The sequence below is a fragment of the Palaemon carinicauda genome, chromosome 32 (genome assembly GCF_036898095.1).
Source record: "Palaemon carinicauda isolate YSFRI2023 chromosome 32, ASM3689809v2, whole genome shotgun sequence".
Lineage (NCBI taxonomy): Eukaryota > Metazoa > Arthropoda > Malacostraca > Decapoda > Palaemonidae > Palaemon > Palaemon carinicauda.
In genome coordinates, this window is record NC_090756.1 from 2,348,347 (window position 1) to 2,372,179 (window position 23,833).

The 23,833-nt window shown below is 45.4% G+C and overlaps 1 long non-coding RNA gene across 1 annotated transcript in view; it reads left to right on the plus strand.

The window, feature by feature from the left end:
• The first annotated feature begins 8,923 nt into the window (after positions 1–8,923).
• Positions 8,924–23,833, plus strand: part of LOC137625700 (uncharacterized) — a 30,131-nt gene continuing 15,221 nt past the window's right edge. The window contains exon 1 of the long non-coding RNA XR_011040874.1: positions 8,924–9,002. This is a non-coding gene — a long non-coding RNA (uncharacterized lncRNA). The remainder of the gene's footprint in view (positions 9,003–23,833) is intronic.

Sequence of the window (23,833 nt, forward strand, 5' to 3'; positions counted from 1 at the left end):
TCCTGTCCACAATTTCAATCGTAGAGTAATGAAAGTTGCAGGGATTAACCATTAGGTAAAAATCTGGAGATTACTAAATTTTGGAAGGTCAAGGTCCTGGTCAAGCAAAATGTCAAATTCACGTAATCAGCCTTAAGTTTGGACATCGTTGTCCCAGAGACTTTCATACAGGTGTATTTGAGTGTATGAAAATCCACGCCAATTAATACATGTTAAGGTCAAAGGACAAGGTCAAGGTCAAGAAATAAGCTGCCGAGGCGGAGGTTTGAGCTCTACTGAGTGCGCATTCTAGATTTTATGTCATTGGAACCCTGTGATCTCTTTTCCTTGCCGCGAAAAATTGAGGGATTCATGGATTCAAACATGTCTACAAAAATAACAGCCTCCTGGCTAGCACAGTGGTAACGTGTTTGCCTAGCATTCGCTTGGCAGCAGATAGATCTCAGTCCGGGACTGTGAGTTTAAGCTGTTTACTGGGGGGGGGGGGCACTGCTGTGGTTGGGCACTACAGTAGGGGATTGGGCTTGGCCGGGTGACGTTCTGGTGAGCATCTATTCTGATGGAACAGGAACTAAAACCAGACACCTTTAACCTTGTAACCTTTATATAAGAAAGAGGTCCTCAGAGAATTTTGTTATATGTCTTGCTTAGTGTCTGCCCAAAAATAACCTCATTTCTTCGCGTAGTATGAGAACTTGCTTTAATATTCTCCCTTATGTGTGAATACAATCAGCATCATCATTTCCTCCCCCTACGCCTATTGACGCAAAGGGCCTCGGTTAGATTTCGCCAGTCGTCTCTATCTTGAGTTTTAATTCATTACTTCTCCATTCATCATCTCCTACTTCGCGCTTCATAGTCCTCAGCCATGTAGGCCTGGGTCTTCCAACTCTTCTAGTGTGAATACAATAAGTGTTTCAAATTCGGAATAACTTTTTTTTTTTTTTTTTTTTTTGCATAATGCAGAAAGCAAACGAGAATTGAGTGCGTTCTCTGTAATGAAGTCAACACCTTTGGATTTAATCTCTTCACCGAGAACACTCATCAACTCATCAAGCATGCTTTTCATTAACCAATGCTTGGCGATGCTTAACCAAAGTTTGGAAACCAAAACGACAATACGCCAACATGTTTCCTTTCGATACCTCGTTTTTCGGAAAATCTGTCCAATTTGTTTAATATTTCATTTGCGGTTGTTCTGGAGTTGAGACTTTCAAAATAGAATTAGATGTCAGGATGCCAGAAAACCTCAAATATAAGTGCATGTCAATTACGTATCATACGTGATCGTAAAGTTGGAAAAAACTAAAAAGGGCTATGATATATTATGTAAAATAATCTTATTTAATAATTTTCGTTTACTTTCTCTCTCTCTCTCTCTCTCTCTCTCTCTCTCTCTCTCTCTCTCTCTCTCTCTCTCTCATTTAAAAAGTCTGACATAATCAAACGGTATGTGTGTGCACGTTTTAAAGGTTTAAAATCCGCTCATGAATGGCAGAGGCAGGGGACAGTAACATTGCCTTAGCAAGCAGGACAATGCCTTAGAGACTGACCATATATCCATATGATCAGTGATATATCAATAACAATGATAAAAACACAAAATATATTAGCAATTTAAATGATAACATCGTCAGCCTTCTACCAGAATTTCAGTAATAGTTTGGTCTGCAATATGTAGTTCAATTTAAACAATATCCTAGTTATTGTGTTTGTTTGTTTTTTCAACTCACAAATGTAACTCTGAATTCAACCGATTCTTGTTATTAATGTGTAAAGTTATAATTGCATGGAGCACTGTTGGTGAATTTTTTTTTTTTTGGGGGGGACGCTAGTGTTTGGTTAGGAGCGCTGTTATATATTTTTTTGGTAGGATAGGGTTAAATATAACTTATATTAGGGTACGCGATCCGTCAAAAATTATGGCTAAATATAGAGATATGCATTCACACACATTCAACCCGTCTCACCCCCTTCCCCATTCCTTCGGGGTACCCCCCTCTCCCAAGGGTATGATCACTCCCTCTACCCCTACCTGAGGGACTGTGAGAGACCAACTACTTATACGTTTACCACATCGGCCACCACAAGGGATCAGAGCCCAGTATGTCTCCCTATTTGCGATCTTCATTTTCCTTAATGAAAGGCTGTTTTTGGATAATAGGACTAATGAAGTAAGAAAAAGGAAAGAAGGTTTGACTTAGTAATTAATGGATGTGGAGTGTCACAGAAAATGGAAGAAGCCTGAAGTATATTCCTTTCTCTCTCTCTCTCTCTCTCTCTCTCTCTCTCTCTCTCTCTCTCTCTCTCTGACGAAGAAAAGCAAGAGGGAAGTATTGCGTTTTCCATGAAGGTGCTGTAAGGAAATGATTTCATTTTCTCAGTAGAGTCTGAAAGGAAGTTATTGCATTTTCCTAATACAGCCTCATAGGTAGTGTATGACTTAATAGAATAACAAGATAAAAAATAAACAATAATAGATTTACTTTTGCTAATGTAATTTTTTAAAATTTAAAAGTTTATAATGACGTCATTTTTTTCGATGAAAAACAGAAATAGTTATTTTTGCCCCACCCCCGCCCAAAAAAAAAAATCATATACAATTATTATATATCTGTTTTGGTTTTAAAATCACTTGACAATGATAAAACTTATTCTAATGTCAGATCATTTTTGTTTAAATATATTTTCATAGAACTTATGAAGTTGTACATAATTTATATACAAAATTCGTAATAATTATATTTTCCCTTTATGCAAGAAAAAGAAAAAAAAAGACAGTATATTTCATATGCGTCAACTCCTTTAAAAACCTAATTAACCACATTTATGGTTTTCTCTTTTTTCGCCCAACGTGTAATTAACCCGTAAGAGACGAACATTTTTAATTATGTTGGGAATGAATAATGTGACAAGAAATTTAGTTGCTTTGGTTCATGTTCTGTTCCGAACTGTCACAGGTATGAATCGTGTACCGCCGGAGTGTTGCCATATGAAGAGCAACATCTACGGGAGTGTTGCCATGTGAAGAACAACGTCCGAGGGAGTGTTGCCATATTATTATTATTATTATTATTATTACTTGCTTAGCTATAACCTTACTTTGAAAATCAAGATGCCATAAGCCCAGGGGTCCCAACAGGGAAAATAGCCCTGTGAGGAAAGGAAACAAGAAAAAATAAGATAGTTTAAGAACAGCAACAACACCTAAATAAATATTTCCTATATAAACTATAAAAACTTTAACAAAACAAGAGGAAGAGAAATTAGATAGAATAGTGTGCTTGGCTGTACCCTTAAGCAAGAGAACTCTAACACAAGAAAGTGGAAGACCATGGTACAGAGGCTATGGCACTACCCAAGACAAGAGAACAACGGTTTGATTTCGGAGTGTCCTTCTGGAAGAGCTGCTTACCATAGCTAAAGAGTCTCTTCTACCCTTACTAAGAGGAAAGTAGCCACTGAACAATCACAGTGCAGTAACCCCTTGGGTGAAGAAGAATTGTTTGGTAATCTCAAGTGTTGTCAGGTGTATGAGGACAGAGGAGAATCTGTAAAGACTATGCCAGACTATTTGGTGTATGTGCAGGCAAAAGGAAAGTGAACTGTAACCAGAGAGAAGGATCCAATGTAGTACTGTCTGGCCAGTCAAAGGACCTCATGTCTCATTAGCGGTAGTATCACAACGGGTGGCTGGTGCCCTGGCCAACCTACTACCTACAGAAGAGCAACGTCGTGGGCTATTCTGTTGTTGTTAGGTGTGGAAGTAATATTTTCTTATCAGCTTTTGATTTCTGTTGATATGTTTTTTTTTTTTTTTTACTGTTTTTATTAATGATATATTATTGGAGATGTTTGTTCTGATGGTTTGCCTTTCTTTTTTCATATATTTCTTTTTTTTTTCATTTGATGTAATTCTAGAATTTGTATATTTTATTGCTTATTCCAAATGTCTTGATATATATATATATATATATATATATATATATATATATATATATATATATATATATATATATATATATATGTGTGTATTTATATATATACATATATATATGTATATATATACATATATATATATATGTATATATACATACATATATATATATATATATATATATATATATATATATATATATATATATATATATGTATATATACATATATATATGTGTGTGTGTGTGTGTGTTCGTGAGTGTGCGTGTATTTGTTATTTACCCACAAAGGTTTTAGTTCCCTTTGTCTGTTTCCCAGTCCCACAGTCTGTCTTTTATCATACCACAAAAATCCTAAGCCTTCAATTCCCCATAGTTTTATTTCTTTACTCCCACAGGAATCATAATCTCTTATTTTCAATTTCCCACAATCATTTCTTAATTAGTTAAGCTGAATTCCAGGTTGGGTTTTATTTCCCACAATTGCTCTTTTATTACTCCCACATGATTCCTTATCACTTATTTCAGTGTCCCCTAATAGTATCTTCTTTATTCATACAAAAGTTCTAATCTGTAATTCAATTTCCCACAGTCTATGTTCCTTACTCCCACAACTGTTCCTTAATTAGACCCACAGAAGTTCCAGCCACTTTACTTTCCCCAAGTTGTTCCTTCATTACTCCCACAGTTGTCCTAATCACTCATTTGAATCGCCCACAATCATTAAAGGCATCTTTATTAACCCCCACAGAAATCATAGCCACACTCTCTCTCTCTCTCTCTCTCTCTCTCTCTCTCTCTCTCTCTCTCTCTCTCTCTCTCTCTCTCTGTTAGATCTGCATTGGCGTCCGAGATCCAGAAACATCCTTCAATCAGTAAACATATTTAATATGTTATCATTTTCAAATGTTTAAATTACCATAATCTAACATAGTTGCAGTGTTTATCTTTTCCTCCTAAACCTGTTTATTACTCACAACTAAATCCTAACCACTTATACCAACTCGGCACAATACTTCCTAACACCTTTAGGACCCCAACAAAAGTCCCAAACTGGGCTTTTTAACCCTCTGCCCTCGAAGAGGTTAAGCTTAATAGGAGGCTTTCCTAGAAGGACTGCCAGCTCCCCTGTTCCCAATTAGTTGAGTTCCCAGAACACTGGAATAGAGTGTGGGTCTCCGAAGAGCTTTTTACTGAATAGGCTAAAATCTGAGCAATTTGGGAGAGAAATGGAAATGTTTGTTTAAATGATTAACTGCAGAGTAAAAGAGAGAGAGAGAGAGAGAGAGAGAGAGAGAGAGAGAGAGAGAGAGAGAGAGAGAGAGAGAGAGAGAGAGTGGGGGAAGATGAGAAGATTTTGAAATATTTTTTGGGTTAGATATTAATGATTTAGGTGGAAATGGTGTTTACGCTTTCAGATGGAAAGTGACTTTGAGAGTTTGAATACTGGAGAGAATGTAAGGATTGTCTTGTAATTAAAGTGAAGAAGAATGAAAGGGAGAAGAATGTGTAGATAAATGTTGATAACATTAATGAATATTATTAACATGAAGGGATTGATATTCACACTAAATGTAAACAGTTCCAAAATGTAGATGTATGCAAGTGGCTCTTCTAGGAGAGGGAAACTCCAAAAATCAAACCATTGTTCTCTAGTCTTAGGTAGTGCCATAGCCTCTCTATCATGATCTTCCACAGTCTTGGGGTAGAGCTCTCTTGCTTGAGGGTACACTATAGCACCCTATTCAAACCTTTGTTCTCTAGTCTTAGGTAATGCCATAGCCTCTGTACCATGATCTTCCACTGTCTTGGGGTAGAGTTCTCTTGTTTGAGGGTACAGTTGAGCACACTATTCTATCTTATTTCTCTTCCTCTTGATATCTGGAAGATTTTATAGCTTATATATGATAGATTTATTTTATTGTTATTATTCGTAAACTTCTTTAGTAGTATATTTCCTTATTTCCTTTCCTCACTGAGCTATTTTCCTTGTTGGGGGTCCTTGGGTTTGTAGCATCCTGGTTTTCCAACTAGGGTTGTAGCTTAGCAAGTAATGATAATGATTAAGTGGCTAAACATTATCTGAAAATATCTAATATTCACCTCAAATTTTATTCATGTTTTGAATTCTCCTAAGTTTCCCTTTGATGTCACTAGTATATCAACTTGGCTTAAACATGGTGGTAGCCATAGAAACATTGTTTCCAAATCTTGGGTTATGCCGTAGATTGTATATCAATGACTATTTACAATTATCTGTCGGAGTTCTGGTGTTACTTTCTTGTTGGAATTTTTATGTTTATATATGTATATATATATATATATATATATATATATATATATATCCTTAACGTAGTGAATGGGTTTGCGTATGGCCATGATCAGCAAACCTGTACTAGACAGGTCCACCCACACTAGGTTGGTGTGCTGTGAGCGATCAGACGAAAATCTCCCACCATCCACCAATCCACACTAGCCAGCATGATGATGAAAAACTGGACAAACCAGAGATATGAATTGACATAGCTGAGGCCTTTGTCATGCAGTGGACTATTAACGGCAGAAGATATATATATATATATATATATATATATATATATATATATATATATATATATATATATATATATGTGCGTATGTATATGTGTATATATATATATATATGTGTGTGTGTATATACGTATACACATACACACACACACAAACCAACAAGTGCAGCCGTTTCTATTACACTACCGGACAAAGGCCTCGACCATGTCCTTATTATGCCTGAGGTTTGGCCAGTTTTTATCACCACGCTGACCACAACACACACACATACTCACATATAAATATATATAAATATATATATATATATATATATATATATATATATGTGTGTGTGTGTGTGTGTGTTTTGTCTGTGTGTATATGTATTCCTTCTAGATGGCTAATTATTCTCCTTTTTATTTACAATGTTATACACTAATTCATTTTAGTTTCTCCCATTCCTCATTCAACCAAGCTAATGGTTCTATTCTATTAGACCCACATCAATGGAATTCATTTAGGAAATTTTCATTTTCCCCTGAATGAAAGAAAATGAATAATTCTCTTCACAGTTTCATTGAATAAGACTCGAACATCATCCAACGAATTTAATATTTAACTCACTGTCTTGTGTTCATTGTTATCAATAACAAGTAAAAATATTCACGAAGCCCAAAAAACATGTCTTCCTTTTACAGTTCATTTTTATTGTGTTTATTTTAATTTGCATATTTTGCTTATTGATTTTCATGTCTTTTTGTTTACTTTTATTTGTACCCTTGTTGCTCTTGATGCAGAGGTGAATTGTATTCCGTTGTGTTCATCTAGAGGGTGTGGTAGTAGTAGTAGTAGTAGTAGTAGTAGTAGTAGTAGTAGTAGTAGTAGTAGGCTATTGGTGGTGGTTACACCAGCTGTCCAGTAGTAGCAGTAGTAGTAGTATATATATATATATATATATATATATATATATATGTGTGTATATCGATATATATATACATATATATATATACATATATACAGTATATATATATATACATATATATATATATATATATATATATATATATATATATATATACACCAGGTTAGGCTACAGTTTTATAACATTAGCAAATTAATTTTCTTGCTTTGCTTATGATAAATTCATGAATTACATTATCAAAATTCATTGCCATCAATGTTTCAGACTCAATGCTGAGGAGTGCCAAATTTGAAAAAGTCTCTCCTGGCCCATAGTATTTCTCAGGTATGTCTTGATGAGCTTCAATTTGCTGAAGGATCTTCCACATGAAGCAACTGATACCCCTACAGTCAATAATAACCTAAGTGCCACTTGAAGGTTAGCGAATCCTTCACCATATTTCATAATAAACCTAAGGAGTTTTGTGGTTGATTCTATGTTTCTGTTCCTTACAAAGAACTTTACGTCTTGTATCTCTTGGCATAGTTCTGATGCTTTCAGGCCTTCGTCATATTCTTGCTCCATGCCTTTGCACACTGCATCAACTTCTTCGTTTTTGCCAAATAATTCTTTAGGGCGCAGGAAATGTAAAAGAAAATGTAAAAGAAAACGAAGATATTTAGAAGCAAACATTTTTAAGTGCATGAGTTTCGTTGTCAGGATGATTAATAGGCCTACTATTGCAAAAAGAAAAAAAAATCGGTGAAATTTTTAAATTTTTGTTGGTTTTTTAATGGCTTCATTGCAAAAATCATAATTTGCGTTAACAAATTTCGAAGCTTTTATCCCTTACCCGCTAATTATTATTATTTCAACCTTGTGGGCCGGTAAGTCCAGGTTACTTTTGCCGCCCCAGGGTATTTCATTTGCCATCTCCCCCCTGCACTCCCCCATGTGAGGGCTCTGCGAGTCTGCACACACACGCACACACACACAATAGGTATTTCCTCCCTCTTAAAAAAACCATAGGAGTTAAGTATGCAATTAATATAGTATCATATATTCTATCTTTAAATCAATATATTTTAAATTAAGACACGATTAAATAATGATATAATAAGAAAAATGATGTTGCCACGTTCTACTATGATTCCTGCCATATGTATTGTTCCGCACTCCTGTGTGTGTGTGTGTGTGTGTGTGTGTGTGTGTGTGTGTGTGTGTGTGTGTGTGTGTGTGTGTGTCATTCAGTGTTGCCAGAAATGGGAATTTATCCCTAGATTTGGAGATTTAGGATCGCGGATGGGGATATTCTGTACAAATTTCCATGAAGAAGAAATAAAGATGACTAAACCTTTATATTATGAGATGTAGGCCTATAGTAAATAATTTCTATATTAGTAAAGCCTACATTATCAGAAGAAAATGTATTTGTAGAAATGGAGATTTTTGTGTTGTTTTGGGGATTTTTTTTCATTGAGATTTAGGGCTTTTTAGACTACCCCATCTGGTAACACTGGTGTGCCATTGTACTAACTGCAGTTTTGCGGAGAAGTTCTGGTGGAAGTAGTAGACATTTTTCGTAATTAAATGTCCCATGTGTTCCCAAAGGTTGGTTCCGGTAATTTAGATACAAGGTCTGGTATATTGAAATATTAAATTTATTTTCAAAGGAAAAATTATGGATTTATAATATTGGGTAGGCCATGTCCATTTTGAGTCGGTTGTCATAGGCTAAGGCATTTCACCTATAGCATAATTTTTTTTTTTTTTTATTATTATTTTTCCGGTCCAGTGGAATAACTTCGTAAGTCCAAATCTTATATAAACTCAGTACCAAGTTTAATGTGTAATGAGTATTGGTTTCAGTAGGCTATAGAACTTTTAAATAATCAAGCCCTCTTATGTATTGAATTCGGTTTCAATATAGAAGAGTGCAATATTAATTAAGACGTTGAAACTCGGCTAATTGAATAGATCTTTGCAAGTACATTATTTTGATTCCCATATTATACTGGCGGAAACCTATACTAACGAAGTTTAAGATTTTACAAAAAAACAATTAAATGTTGGTAGTCCAGTCCAGCCATTTTTGCATATAAAATGTTTTTTTCTTTTAGGTTATTTGTTTTATGTTTTTATCTTCCTCAAAAGTATGTCTGATTACCACCATCTTACATACCACACCAGTAATGGTGTTTCCCTAGGTGGAATCCGGGTATTGGGGAATAAAATGAAAACTTAACTTACAGATGATAGTAACAGAATAATCGGTAATTGTTTACAACACCAAGCTCTCCATTTACTCCAAAATAATGCAATCCTGCAGTTCTCATCTTCTTGCACAGTAATTAGGTGGTTAGCCTATTTAAATTCGGGGAAATCAATAATTAGCGAGATATGTTGAAGAGGAGGGAAGGGGTTATAAAAAGAAAATAGCTCGGTTTCCTCACGAAACGACTTAGAACTGACATGTCAACATAGTCAACCAAACAGAATTCGTGATGCCAGTGTACATTAACAGAAGTTCATGATGCCAGCGTACATTTGATTTACTGTATATTCAAAATATTAAAAATTGAGTGATTTCTCAAAAGTGTCACTATTTGTAAATTGCATATTTTATGGACACCTTTGAGTAAGTAATCCATTTTTAACTAATTATATTTTGAATATACAGTATATCAAATGTACGCTGGCATCACGAACTAATGTTTGGTTCACTATGTTGACGTGTCAGTTCTAAGTCGTTTAGTGAGGAAACGGCTATTTTCTTTTTATGACCCCTTCCCCCTTCCTCAACATATCTTGCTAGTTATTCCTTAACCTGAATTTAAATAACCACCTAATTACTGCGCAAGATGAGAACTGCAGGATTGCATTATTTTGGAGTAAATGGAGAGCGTGGTGTTGTAAACAATTACCGAATAATCCAACAAAATAAGACGTGAACTAAATGATTGGTTTCATAGATGACAGAAAAACATAATTTATTTAATATAGAAAAACGTATTTTTTTTTTTTTAACGTATTTTCACATTAGATAGAAACTTTGATATCTAAGAAATAATAATCAATTCGTTAAGCGTTCCCGGTTCAAATATCCGCTGACCAGTACATAGGAGGGTAAATATATCATACTTTAATTTCTACCCAAATACGTGAACCATATATTTTTCCTATTTGCTATCTTGTGTTTTATGTGCTTCTGACCATGATTATTTGGGCAAACCACCTGTTCATGAGCTTTTGGACCCCCTTATATAAAGACAGTTATGGGGTATATTGTGTGGGTAAATACCAGAAACCGAGTGATTTTACAGCAATAATAATGATCAGAAATGCAAAATAAACACTAGGTAACTAGTCGGAAAAATATATGGTTCATGTAAGTGGCTGATAATGTAAGTATCATAATTATCTATGCCTCACTTCAGGTTCTAATAAATTTTTTTGCTTCGCCGTGCGCTCGCTTAGCTCGCGGATAAATATAAACTGCAAGCTCTGTATGTACTGGCAAGTGTTATGTTGAGCGACGTTTACAATCCCCTTGGCTCATTATTTTGGGGTTAATTTTTACTTTTACATGAGTAACAATATCTATACACTGAATCGAGAACGTCCTAATTAATTGCTGACATAGATGAAATTAAACTAAATTTCTAAATACAGTAGATTGTACTTCCCTCAAGTTCCCTCTTGGAGCCGTCTTTATGTGAAGGCGGTTTAACTCGAACTGAAGGGAAAGGTGAGAAAAAAATGGCTGTTGTAAAACAACATCCAGGAACGGGCTTAAATTGTTGGAAGCTCCTAATTGGTTAAAAAAGCCAGGTAATGATTACATCATACTAAAAAAAAGGAAAGCGGACCAAAGCGAAAGCAAGCAATGCATGCGCAGTAACTCGATATCAGTCTCCCAGATGTAAACAATGAACTTAGAGAGAGAGAGAGACTTCACGTTTTAATAGACCGATACATAAGTTATGCCTCGGCCCCTGTTAAACATAGAGAAAAATACCAAACTAGCCAGCACTCGTCCATTTCTTGTAGCGAATCTCAGTTTCACTAGTACTTAAAAAGTATCGTATATTAACCCTTTTCTGCTCAAAAAGTTTTTCTGTCTGTAACTATAATTTTACCAAAATATTTTTTATTCCAAGATAAGAGGGGAAACAATACCTAGAGAGTACAGTAATTGTGTTAGTGGTACCTCAATCGAGCACCATATTCTTAATCTAACATGTAGCTAGTACAATCACAAGCATCGTGTTTTGATGTCACACTTATGTATTTTGCTCTACTGCGGATCGCTTTGCTCGCAAAATAAACATAACATCACTGTTCCTCTGTTCTGACAAGCGGAACATGGGGATCAGGTCACCTCATACCATAGTCATCTCTGACCTAAATAATAAGTTATTCTAGGCTGTAGGGTAGTGCATAGGTGGTGGGGTCACTAAACTTTTGTCTAGCAAAATACTTGCCCACTCGGCTAACATGCGTAGCGCAGCTTGTAGGCTACCACTTGCCAGAAGAGAGAAGCCATAATATATGTTTAATTGCAAGCAAAGTAAGCTACAGTTAAGCAAAAGCCTTTTAGTGAATAATAAATGTTAGTTCATTAACCAACATATTCATAGATAAATTACGGTAACATGTATAACATTGTGATTTTTCTTCTCATTTTATAATTCCATGTCAAGTTTCGACTCAATTTTCATAACGCTGGTGTGCGTCAGTTACGCTCGTAACCATGTACTGCCATATGGAAATTGTCCTGTCAGTCGATATTGGAGGTTAATTTGCAAAATTTCCTCATATGAATCTAATACTATATAGTGTCAGCTCTCTAAGGTCAACTGGATTTGCTTAAGATAAGCCGGTTTTTATGGTATTTATAAGGTACCCGTTTGTAGCAAGTCAACTGCATTGCCATTTTGTGTATGAAGTGACATGGATTCTAGGTTTTGACAGATGGTAAATTGGTGGAGTACCTTGTAACTTTAAAGATCCACGTTAGTCACTGTTAAAAGTACCATAATTACCCGTAATTCATATAATGTACCTATAATGGTTTAAGCTATGCTGTGGCTCACTTTGCTCACGAAATACAAATATCACTGATCCTCAGGTTTAGCAAGCGGTGCATGGATGTGCTGTGCATGCCAGTCTTATGGGTCGTTATTTGAGCTATCGTATGTTTGTTCCGTTACCGAAATACAAACCACGCTATTTAAATATGGTATTACTTTCGGCGTAGCTGAATGACGAGCCATTATATTTTTAACGAGGGTTAACTACCCCCTCACTAGTTAGCGGGGGTTAGGGGTGGGGTAGCTACCTACCCCTCCCCCCTCACAGATTCACTTCGCTTTTGGCTCGGGTGATGGTCAGACGTGTCTGCTCTCACCCTCGCATTGACAGCCTTAATCTTTTTTGCTTTCTCTTTCAGTTTGTGTGTTTGGAAGTTGGCCTCTCTCCTTATCATGCAGAAATGCCCTGGTTTACCCGACCGCCCTTGTGGGACTTACATGTCGGCGGTCGAGACGGACCCTCACACCTTGTGTCCGTTCTGCAGAGGTCAACGGTGTGATAAGGATAAAGTGTGCAGGGAGTGGTCTACCTCCCACTGGGAGAGGTTTTCCCGGCGACAAGAAGAAGTCTAAGCGGGATCTTTCTTCTTCAAGGGTTTCCTTGAAGAAGGAAAATTCCAAGGACTCTTCTTCCGTTGCCCGAACCTCTTCCGAAGCTCCCGCTTGATCAGTCTCGTGAGAGGCCGTCGAGTGGTAGCGTAGGCCGTTCTTTTGTTGACCGACCTCAGGGTTCGGGAGAGGGAGTTGCCTCCCATAGCGAGGCAGCTCCTCCTCCTCCTCCGGGGGAGGATTTATCTGTTTCTGTTTATAATGATGATTTGTTCCGTAACCGAAATACAAACCACGCTATTTACAAAGGGTTTACTTTTAGCGCAGCTGAAATGACGAGCCAATAGTTTTTAACGAGGGTTAATTACCCCCGCGCTAGTTAGCGGGGGTGGGGAAGGGTAGCTTGCTACCCCTCCCCCCTCGACACACCGGTGACTTGCTTCACTTCACTTTTGGCTCGGCGGTGATCAGACGTGTCTGCTCATCGCCTTCGTGACAGCCTTTAATTTTCTGCTTTTTCTTTTCAGCGTGTGTGTTGGTTGGAAGTTGACCTTCAGTTATTTCTTTACTATGCGTACATGCCCTGGAGTTGCCGGCCGTCCTTGTGGGACTTTCATGTCGGACGTTAATACGGATCCACACACCCTCTGCCCTCAATGTCGGGGCCGACGGTGTGACCAGGAGAACATGTGCCGTGAGTGCAGGGAGTGGTCTGCCTCCCAGTGGGAGAGGTTTGGCCGTCGGCGTAAGAAGAAGTCCAAGAGAGACCGTTCTCCTCCGGGGTTAGCCTTGAAGGAGGAAGGTTCTCGGGACTCTTCTTCCGCCGCCCAAACCTCCTCCGAAGCTCCCCCTCGTCCGCCTCCTAAGGAGAGTCGGCCGAGTGGGAGCGCAGGCCCTTGTTCTGTTTCCCGACCTTTGGTGGGGGAAGAGGGCGTCGCCTCCCATAGCGAGGCGGTTCCCCCTCCTCCTCCGGGGGAGGTTATTGATAATGCCTTATCCAGTGATGATCTTTTACAGATTTGGTCGTCCCTGGGGCTTAAGGGCTTGCCCTCCAGGGTCGCTCTTATTGACCTTGTCTCGTTGGGGGCCGATGTTAAGCAGTCGCCGGTGGTAGCAGAGGTAGACCCTCAGTCTATTGTTGACGTCGTGGTGACAGAGGCCTCCGACGTGGCTGGGCCTTCCGCCGCAGGTGCTGTTGCTGGTGATGGTGCTAAAGGCTCTCCTCCTCCTTCCGTACATCCTTCGAAGGAGGAAGTGAGTCCTTCGGTCTCGACTGCTGCTCAGCTTCCTTCTGAGGGAAGTGCTTTAACGGAGACTCCCCTTCGGAGGACCGATGGTCCCGACGATCTCCCCCGAGGCCGCCTCCGCAGTAAGGCTCACCGTCCTCTTCGCCACAAGGGCCTCCCTTCCCCTTACAGGGGGACTAAGAGGCACCTTTTTGGGTCTTCATCCTCCGGGGGGGACTCTCCTCGTCAGCCTCAACCTACAGCTCCGCCCTCCTTGAACCTCTCTGCAGACCGCTCACCATCTCCTGCCAGATCTTCGCCTTCTGGAGAACTCGTCACCCGACGGGCAACGGTCCCTTCGGGGCTAAGGGATCCTTCCCTTACGCGAGCAGTGCTAGCGCACAAGCGCTCTCCTGCTCGCCGACGCTCACCTGCTCGTCGGCTCTCTCCTGATGTTCGCCCCCCTCGCCAGCGCTCTCCTGCTCGTCAGCTCTCTTCCAAGCGTCAGCGCTCATTTGAGGACCCTCGCCCTGCGGTCTCTGACCACCCTTTAGTTCCTGCTGAACTCCCTGCTCACCATCTGCCTGGTCCTGTGGCTACGCAACATCGTGCTGCGCGTGTGTCAGAAACACATGTTCGCCAACACGCCAGCGATCTTATTGTTCCTGCTCGTGAACGCGCCGCGCCACCTGTCCTCTCACATGACACGCGTCGACCTTCTGCTCGCCAGCAATCTCCAGCTCGCCAGCGATCACCTACGCGCCAGCGATTACCTCCTCGCCAGCGTTTACCTGCTTGCCAGCGCGCACAGGCGATCTTAGTATCGCCTATTCAACAGCGACAGCTAGCGCGCCGACGTTCTCCAACGCTCCTGAAGGAACATGGTTCGCCAGCTTCTAGCTCGCCATCGCGCGATCGCCCGCCTGCACATGCTGCTCGCCATCGCTCACCATTGCACGATCGCCCTCCTGCGCATGCTGCTCGCCATCGCACGACCCTGCACGATCGCCCTCCTGCGGATGCTGATCACCATCGCACCCCATCACGCGATCGGCCACCTGCGCATGCTGCTCGCCATCGCTCGCCCCTGCACGATCGCCCTCCTGCGCATGCTGCTCCTCATCGCTCACCCCTGAACGATCGCCCTCCTGCGGATGCTGATCACCATCGCACCCCATCACGCGATCATTCACCTGCGCATGCTGCTCGCCATCGCTTACCATTACGCGGTCATTCACCTGCGCATGCTGCTCACCATCGCACACCAGTGCGTCGACATACCACATCGCGCCATCGCCAACTTGAGCGACTGCACTCACCAGCTCGTCATCGATCGCCTGTGGATCTACATCGCCAGCGATCTTCCTCACCTACGCGGCAGCGCGTTCCCTCGCCGTCGCGCCAACGTTTGCATTCATCGCCTCGGACACGTGTTCATTTACCTGCCCGCCCACTCGCCTGCGCGCCCGCGCGATCGCTCGCCCGCGTTCCCGCGTGACCATTCGCCCTTGCGCGACCATCGTTCGCGGCAAATTCCACAGCCGGTGGTAGCAGCAGGGACGCGTGCTCCTAGACGGCACTCTGGATCACCTCCATCCAAGCACAGGTTGGTAGTGCAGGACGAAGAGAGGTCAGTACAGCATTCTTCCCCACCTTCTTTTCAGGCAGGTACCGTCGTGTCCACTCCAAAGGATCGCCCGATCCCTTTCCCTCTCCTTCTCCCGTGGACGAGGCCTTTCCGTCCTCAGGTGAGTCCAGTGGGGCGGTAGTCTTCCCCTCGGCACCAGGGGGGGAAACTTCGCTTCAGGCAGGAGAATCGTCTCGTGAGGAAGGGGCCCCTCGAACCTCTTTGTTGGGATCCTGTATCCCTCCCAGGAGGGAACCTAAGGATTCCAAGACCGTCCCTAAATCCTCTGCAATGATTCGTCAGGAACCCACGACTACCCAGGGGAATGTCCACGTATCACCCCAGGAAGAGATTCCTGGGCAGGAGACTTAGCTGCCAGCCCGCAGGGAGGAGAACAGCAAGAGTCCGAACATGCCTTCTGGCAGGTCCTAAGCCTGATAAGGCAACTTAACAGACTTACGGATCCAGTCATCGCCCCCCGTGAAGGCAAAGACACGATTCTGGATGAAGTGTTTGACGTTCGGAAGGCCCCTAAGACCAGTGCAGCTCTGCCCTGGTCTCGGGGGCTGAAGAGTGCCAGGGCTAGGGCCAACGCTCAGCTCGCACTTCTTGCCTCCTCCAGTCGTTCCACTGCCGGGAACAAGCTCATCCCTCCTCCTCGCCTTAAGCAGAGGAGGTATTTCGAGATCCTGGGTGAGCACAACCTCGCTCTTCCTCTCCATCACTGTGGAGGAGCTGGCGAAGGGAGTTCCCCTTGAGAAACTCTGCCCGGCAGGTGTCGTTCTCGGCGGCAGAGATCCTTAACCACGAGAAGGTTGCTAAGTGTGCCATGCAGGCCACTTCGTGGCTGGACTTCTGGCTAGGATCTCTGGGCATCCTATTGCGATCGGAGGACTTGTCCAAGGAGACCAATAGGAAGGCCCTAGAGACCTCCTTGCTCTCGGGCACCCGCTCCATCGAGTTTTTGGCGCACCAGGTTACCACCCTGTGGGCCAACTCGGTGTTGAAGCGCCGCGATGCTGTGTCCGAGAGATTCCATCCGAAGGTCCCCGCTGTAGATGTGTGTAGGCTCCGACATGCTTCCCTTCTGGGGGAGAGCCTGTTTGAGCCTCAAGACATGGAGCGAACGGCTGAGAGGTGGAGGAAATCCAGCACGGACTCCCTCCTCCACAGGGCCCTTACAACTCGGCCCTATAAGCCTCCAGCCCCGCCACAACAGCAGCAACAGCCTCGTAAGGCTCCCAAACAGGCACCGGCAGCTAAGAGAGTGGTGTCTAAGCCCCAGCCCTTTCCAGCCAAGGTCAAGAGGGGCGGTAAGTCCTCCAGGGGAGGCAAGACTCCTAGGGGTGGCGGCTGCGGCCGCAAACCCTAGGGGTGGCAGTCCCCCTGCATGTCCACCTGTGGGGGGATGCCTTCAGCGTTGCGTCCACAGGTGGCAGCAACACGGGGCCGATGCTTGGACGGTCTCAGTGATCGGCCAAGGTTATCGCGTCCCGTTCACGACATCTCAACCTCCCCTGACAGCGAATCCAGTGTCGTTGAGCTCCTATGCCACGGGATCGGCAAAGGGGCTGGCCCTTCAGGCCGAAGTCGAGACCATGCTCGAGAAGGGTGCTCTCCTGGAGGTCGTGGACGGCTCCCCAGGCTTCTTCAGTCGACTCTTTCTTGTAAAGAAGGCTACTGGAGGCTGGAGACCCGTCATCGATCTCTCAGCTCTGAACAGGTTTGTCAAACAAACCCGGTTCAGCATGGAGACAGCAGACACGGTCAGACTTGCGGTGAGACCACAAGACTTCATGTGTACACTGGATCTAAAGGACGCGTATTTCCAGATCCCAATCCATCCGTGTTCCAGGAAGTACCTGAGATTCTGCCTAGACAACAAGATCTACCAGTTCAAGGTGCTGTGTTTTGGTCTCTCCACAGCTCCTCAGGTGTTCACCAGAGTGTTCACCCTGATTTCATCTTGGGCGCACAGGAACGGCATTCGTCTCCTTCGTTACCTGGACGATTGGCTGATCCTAGCAGACTCTAAGTCGACCCTTCTTCGGCACCGAGACAGGCTTCTGGATCTTTGCCAGGATCTGGGGATCGTGGTAAACCTTGAGAAGTCCTCTCTGCAGCCGTCCCAACGACTGGTTTATCTAGGCATGCTAATAGACACCAATCTCCACAAAGCCTTTCCATCAAACGACCGGATAGCAAGGCTGAGGAGGGTGGCGGAACCTTTCCTCAGGCGAAAAGAACTCCCCGCCCAATCGTAGTTGCGTCTCTTAGGCCACCTATCCTCCCTGGCCCGTCTGGTTCCAAACAGCCGCCTCAGGATGAGATCCCTTCAATGGCGGCTCAAGTCCCGGTGGAATCAAGGATCCGATTCCCCGGACATTCTGATCCCAATGGGGTCTCTGGAACAGACGGACTTGCGGTGGTGGCTGGCCGACGAGAACCTGCGGAAGGGAGTGAGTCTTCTCGTCCTCCCCCCGGAATTGACTCTGTTTTCGGACGCGTCAAAAGAAGGGTGGGGGGCGCACGTTCTGAACCAGAGGGCCTCAGGCCTTTGGTCAGAATCAGAAAAGTGCCTACACATCAACCTGCTAGAATTGAAGGCCGTCTTTCTGGCTCTTCAGCAGTTCCAACGGTCCCTGGCGGGTCACTCCGTGGTGGTGATGAGCGACAACACCACGGTAGTGGCTTATATCAACAAGCAGGGAGGCACTTTTTCGCAACAGCTATCCCATCTTGCACTCGATAACACTATCAGCTCGCTTCATTCCTGGCAAGAGGAATGTGCTCGCCGACAGTCTGAGCAGGGCTTCGCAGATAGTGAGTACCGAATGGTCTTTGGATCCTCAGATAACCAACAAAGTCCTGACTTTGTGGGGTTCCCCGACTGTGGACTTGTTCGCGACAGCCTTGAACTTCAAGCTGCCCCTGTACTGCTCACCAGTCCCGGACCCCAAGGCACTCTGGCAAGATGCTTTCCAGCAACGGTGGGACAACATCGACGTGTACGCCTTCCAACCATTCTGTCTGATGAGAAGGGTGCTCAACAGGACCAGACTATCGGTCAACTGTTCCATGACTCTAGTAGCTCCGCTATGGCATCACGCGGAATGGTTTCCGGACCTTCTGCAACTCCTGACGGAACTCCCAAGGGAGCTTCCTCCACGACACGAGCTTCTCAGACAACCCCACTCCGGCGTCCCTCACAGGGCCGTGGCCTCGCTTCAGCTTCACGCCTGGAGACTATCCAGCGTCTCCTCGCGGAGAGAGGCTTTTCGCAACAGGTTGCAGAGAGAATGTCTCGGCACCTGCGGATGTCCTCTGAGGGAGTCTACCAAGCAAAGTAGAGAGTCTTTTGTGGTTGGTGTCGTGGAAGGGGTATCTCTCCACTCGATGCCACTATTCCAGCAATAGCGGACTTCCTCGTGTATCTGTGAGAAGAAATGCGCCTTTCTGTCTCGGCAGTGAAAGGCTATCGCTCAGCCTTAAGCTTGGCCTTCAGATTGAAGGGCGGGGATATTTCTTCATCGCTAGAACTCTCTTTACTCATACGTAGCTATGAGCTTACTTGCCCCCAGTCGGAAGTGAGACTCCCTCCTTGGAACGTGGTTCGAGTCCTCAGGTCTCTTAAGAGACCTCCCTTCGAGCCATTACGCCAGGCCTCCGATCGCCACCTGTCTTGGAAGACGGCTTTCCTACTCGCCTTGGCCTCGGCCAAGTGAGTTAGTGAACTTCATGGTCTCTCGTACGACATCGCCCATTCAAGGGGATGGGGGGAGGTAACGTTCAGGTTCGTCCCTGAGTTTGTGGCCAAGACTCAGAATCCTGGAGTGCCGGATCCTCGGTTCGACTCTTTCAGGATCGCGAGTCTCCGTTCTGTAACAAACGACCCAGACCAGCTGCTACTATGTCCAGTGAGGTGTCTGAGGCACTACTTGAAGAGAACGGCTGCAGTCCGTCCTCATGTGCGAGCTTTGTTTGTGAGCACAGGCAGGACAAAGAGGAGGGTCACCATAAACACCATCTCAGCTTGGATTCGAAGGGTTATCTACCATGCCCTGAATCCTGACCCTCCTCCGTCACGTCGCCCTCGGGCCCACGATGTCAGGGGTATTGCTACATCCCTGGCCTTCAAGAGAAACTTCTCTGTGACGCAGGTACTTCAAGCTGAGGTCTGGAAGCGTCAAACGACCTTCACAGCCCACTACCTGCAAGACGTAACCCACAGGAGCCCCGATACGTTTTCTATCGGCCCTGTGGTGGCTGCACAACAGCTGGTCTAACCTCAGGCTCCTTTTTGGACAAGTAGCAGTAGGTTGAGAGCGTTGTTACCCGGTCTTAGTCTGCGTGAATGAAAGAGTATGTCTGACCCTTACTTCTTTCTTCATTCTCCCCTCTCTTGGGGAAGCAGCATCCTGGTCCTCGCATAGCTGACCTTGACCTCTGCAGGTAACCCATGCTTCTTTGTGCTCCTAGTATTAAGCTTAATACTGTTGCGTCTCCCATACCCTGACGAGGTGGTATGGGGAACGTCCTATCCTAGAATTCCTATCTGAAGGTCTCAAGGTCAACTTCATAGGACGAGTCACACTCTCCTCCTCACACTGGTTATGTAGGCCACTCGTTCCTAGCGATGCTAGGAACTTGTGAGGTACAGGGGCTCCCTCTCTCTAGTGCTGCTCACTGAGGGATCGAGCCCCCGGGCAAGCCGAAGTCAGTAAGGCTGGGTACTTTCCACCCTTCCTAAGGGGTAAGTCACCCTTTGTAAATAGCGTGGCTTGTATTTCGGTTACGGAACAAATGACAAATTCGAAGATAATTTGTATTTTTCCTAACCATACAAACCTTAGCTATTTACACATATGTGCCCGCCATCCCTGACCCCCAAGTCAAGTCCTACCTCTAAGTGAAGTGAAGCAAGTCACCGGTGTGTGGAGGGGGGAGGGGTAGCAAGCTACCCTTCCCCACTCCCGCTAACTAGAGCGGGGGGGGTAATTAACCCTCGTTAAAAACTATTGGCTCGTCATTTCAGCTGCGCTAAAAGTAAACCCTTTGTAAATAGCTAAGGTTTGTATGGTTAGGAAAAATACAAATTATCTTCGAATTTGTCATTTATTGCAGCTTTGGGCTTCCTTGGGGCTTAAGAGTTTGCCCTCCAGGGAAGCCCTGTTTGACTTGATTCAGTTGGGCGCAGCTGTCAAACAGTCGCCGGTGATAGTGGAGGTTGACCCTCTGTCTATCGTCGACGTTGTTGTGGCAGAGACTTCCGACGGGTTGGGTCAAACCCCTGCCTTGGGTGCTGATGTTGCTGAAGGCTCAGTTCCCCCCTCCGAACATCCTTCGAGGGAGGAGCTGAGTCCAACGGTCTCTCCTGCAGGGGATTCGTCCCCTCGGGGGAGTTCACTGACAGAGACTCCTCTTCGGAGGACCGATGATGGTGTTCCTGCTCCCAGAGGACGTATGCGTTGCAAGGCTCGCCCTCCTCTTCGCCGTAGAGGTGTTCCTTCTCCTCCCAAGGGAGTTAGGAGGCGCCTCTTCTGCTCCTCGCCCTCGCCGTCCCATGCAGAGGATCCTCCTCGTCGTGAGTCGACCGTTGCAGCCGCATCTCTGGACCTCTCTGCAGCTCGTTCGCGATCTCCTACACCTGCCAGACATGCTGATCCTCCTTCACCGTTCATGGCAGCTGATGCGCAGTGGGCGCCCTCGCACTCCTTTATCCAACGGGCACCGGTCCCTTCGGGGCAAAAGGGCTTGTCTCACAATGTGAGCAAGTCCCTTAAGTGCCAGATTCTACCTGTGCGCCCACGATCTCCTGCGCGCGAGTTGCGCATAAGCCTTCTCCTGTTCCTGCCGTTGCTGAGAGTCATCCTGTGCCGGAAACAACGCGCCAGCGATCTCCTATGGCAGAGTCGACATGTCAGCTCTCTCCTGCTCTCAAACGCTCTCCTGCGCATGAGCGATCTCCTCCTCGCCAGTGCACATCTGCTCGCCCTGATCCTGATACGCGCCCTTGATCTCCAGCGCGCCCACGATCTCCACCTCGCCAGCGAACTTCCCCTGCGCACCAGCGCGTAACTACGCACCGTCGCTCACCCGCGCGCCCACGATCTTCAGATCTGGGCGTAGGAATGAAGCCTCATCCTTCGCCTTCTCGCCAGCATTCACCTGCGCGCCCTCGGAACTCGCCCTCTCGTCAACCCTCGCCTACGCGCCATCGCGCGCAGTCACCTGCGCACTTCCAGAGGTGGATGAGACACCACGCGTCCACGAGCAGTCTCCTTCACTTGCTTCTAAGGCTGCTGATCCTGCGCCCCATCTGTCTTCTCCAGATCGCGCACCTACACGCCATCACTCTCCAGCACGCCCACGCGCAACTTCACCTGTGCGCAGGCGCTCACCTGCTCGCCCTGCGCACCATCGCTTGCCTGCGCTCCGTCGTTCACCTATGCGCCGTCATTCTCCTGGTCGCTAACACTCGCCCGCACGCCCGTGCCTCAATCTCCACGCGCCCGCGCGAATCTGGGATTGTTCCATCGCGCGACCCCAAGCGGGATTCCCTCCGGGTTTCGCAACGCGAGCTTCCTAGCGAGTCTTCAGGAGCAAGAGCAGTCAGGTCATCATCTTCAAACCCCCCCCCCCCCCTTGCAAGCGCAGAACAGCGCGCTCGCAGGAGGGGAGGTCTTCAGAGAGGTCTAGGCACCAATCTTCTTCCTTTCCTTTTCAGGCAGTCCCTGTGGTATCTACTCCGAAGGATCGCCCGATCCCCTTCCCTCCAGCGGGAGTCTCTGACACTGCGTCTGTCAGTAAGCAGCCATGGTTTGGGTCCCTTATCAGAGCTGTCGTCCAGGCTGTTAAGCCTGCCTTCGCTGATTTGGGTCTCAAACCAACGGCAGCTCCGACCCCTCTGATGAGGAAGATAGGAGTAGAGATCGTGGTGACTTCTCCCAGGGTCAAACTGGCTCCTATGAAGTCCGTAAGGAAGGCTTCTTCCCCCCTCAGATGATCTCTCCTTCTCCTGTGGAGGAAGCTTTTCCGTCCTCAGGGGAATCTACCGAGGTGAGACCTTCTCCCACCGCACCAATGGGAGAAACCCCACCGCACCAATGGGAGAAACCCCACCGCGAAAAGGAGTATCGTCCCGTATTGGGGCGGAGAAGAGCCCTCAGACTTCGTTGCTGGAGTCCTGCATTCCTCCTTGAAGGGAACCAAAGGACTCGAAGACTATCCCGAAGTCTTCTTCCAGGATTCGACCAGAGCCAGCGAGACCCCAGGAGAACGTCCACATTTCCCCCCCAAGTAGAGCATTTGGGGACAGGAGACTTTGCTGCCAGTTCACCAGGAGGAGAGCAGCAAGAGTCGGAACATGCCTTCTGGCAAGTCTTGACTCTGATGAGGCATCTCAACGGGTTCAAGGACCCTGAGATCGCCCCTCGTGAGGGCAAGGACACGGTCCTGGACCGAGTCTTTGGCACTCAGAAACCCACTAAGACCAGTGTGGCTTTGCCTTGGTCCCAAGGGGTGAAGAGTGCCAGGGATTAGGTTGAGGGCCAGCTCTCCGAGCTCGCCTCCTCCAGCCATTCCACTGCTGGCAACAAGCTCCTCCCACCTCCTCGTGTCCAACAGAGGTATTTTGAGATCATGGAGTAGTCTTGTTTAGCTCTTCCAATCCACCACTCTGTGGAAGAGCTTACCAGGGGAGTCTCTCTTGAGAGAGACTCCAGCCGGTAAGTGACATTTTTGGCATCAGAGATCCTGAGTCAGGAGAAGGTCGCAAAGTGTGCCATGCAGGCCACTTCGTGGCTGGATGTCTGGCTGGGGTCTCTGGGCATCCTGCTGCGATCCGAGGATCTGTCCAAGGAGAGCATCAGGAAGGCCCTGGAGACCTTCCTCCTTTCGGGCACACGCACCATTGAGTTTCTGGCCCACCAAGTCTCGAACTTGTGAGCAAACTCGATCCTGAAGCGACGTGA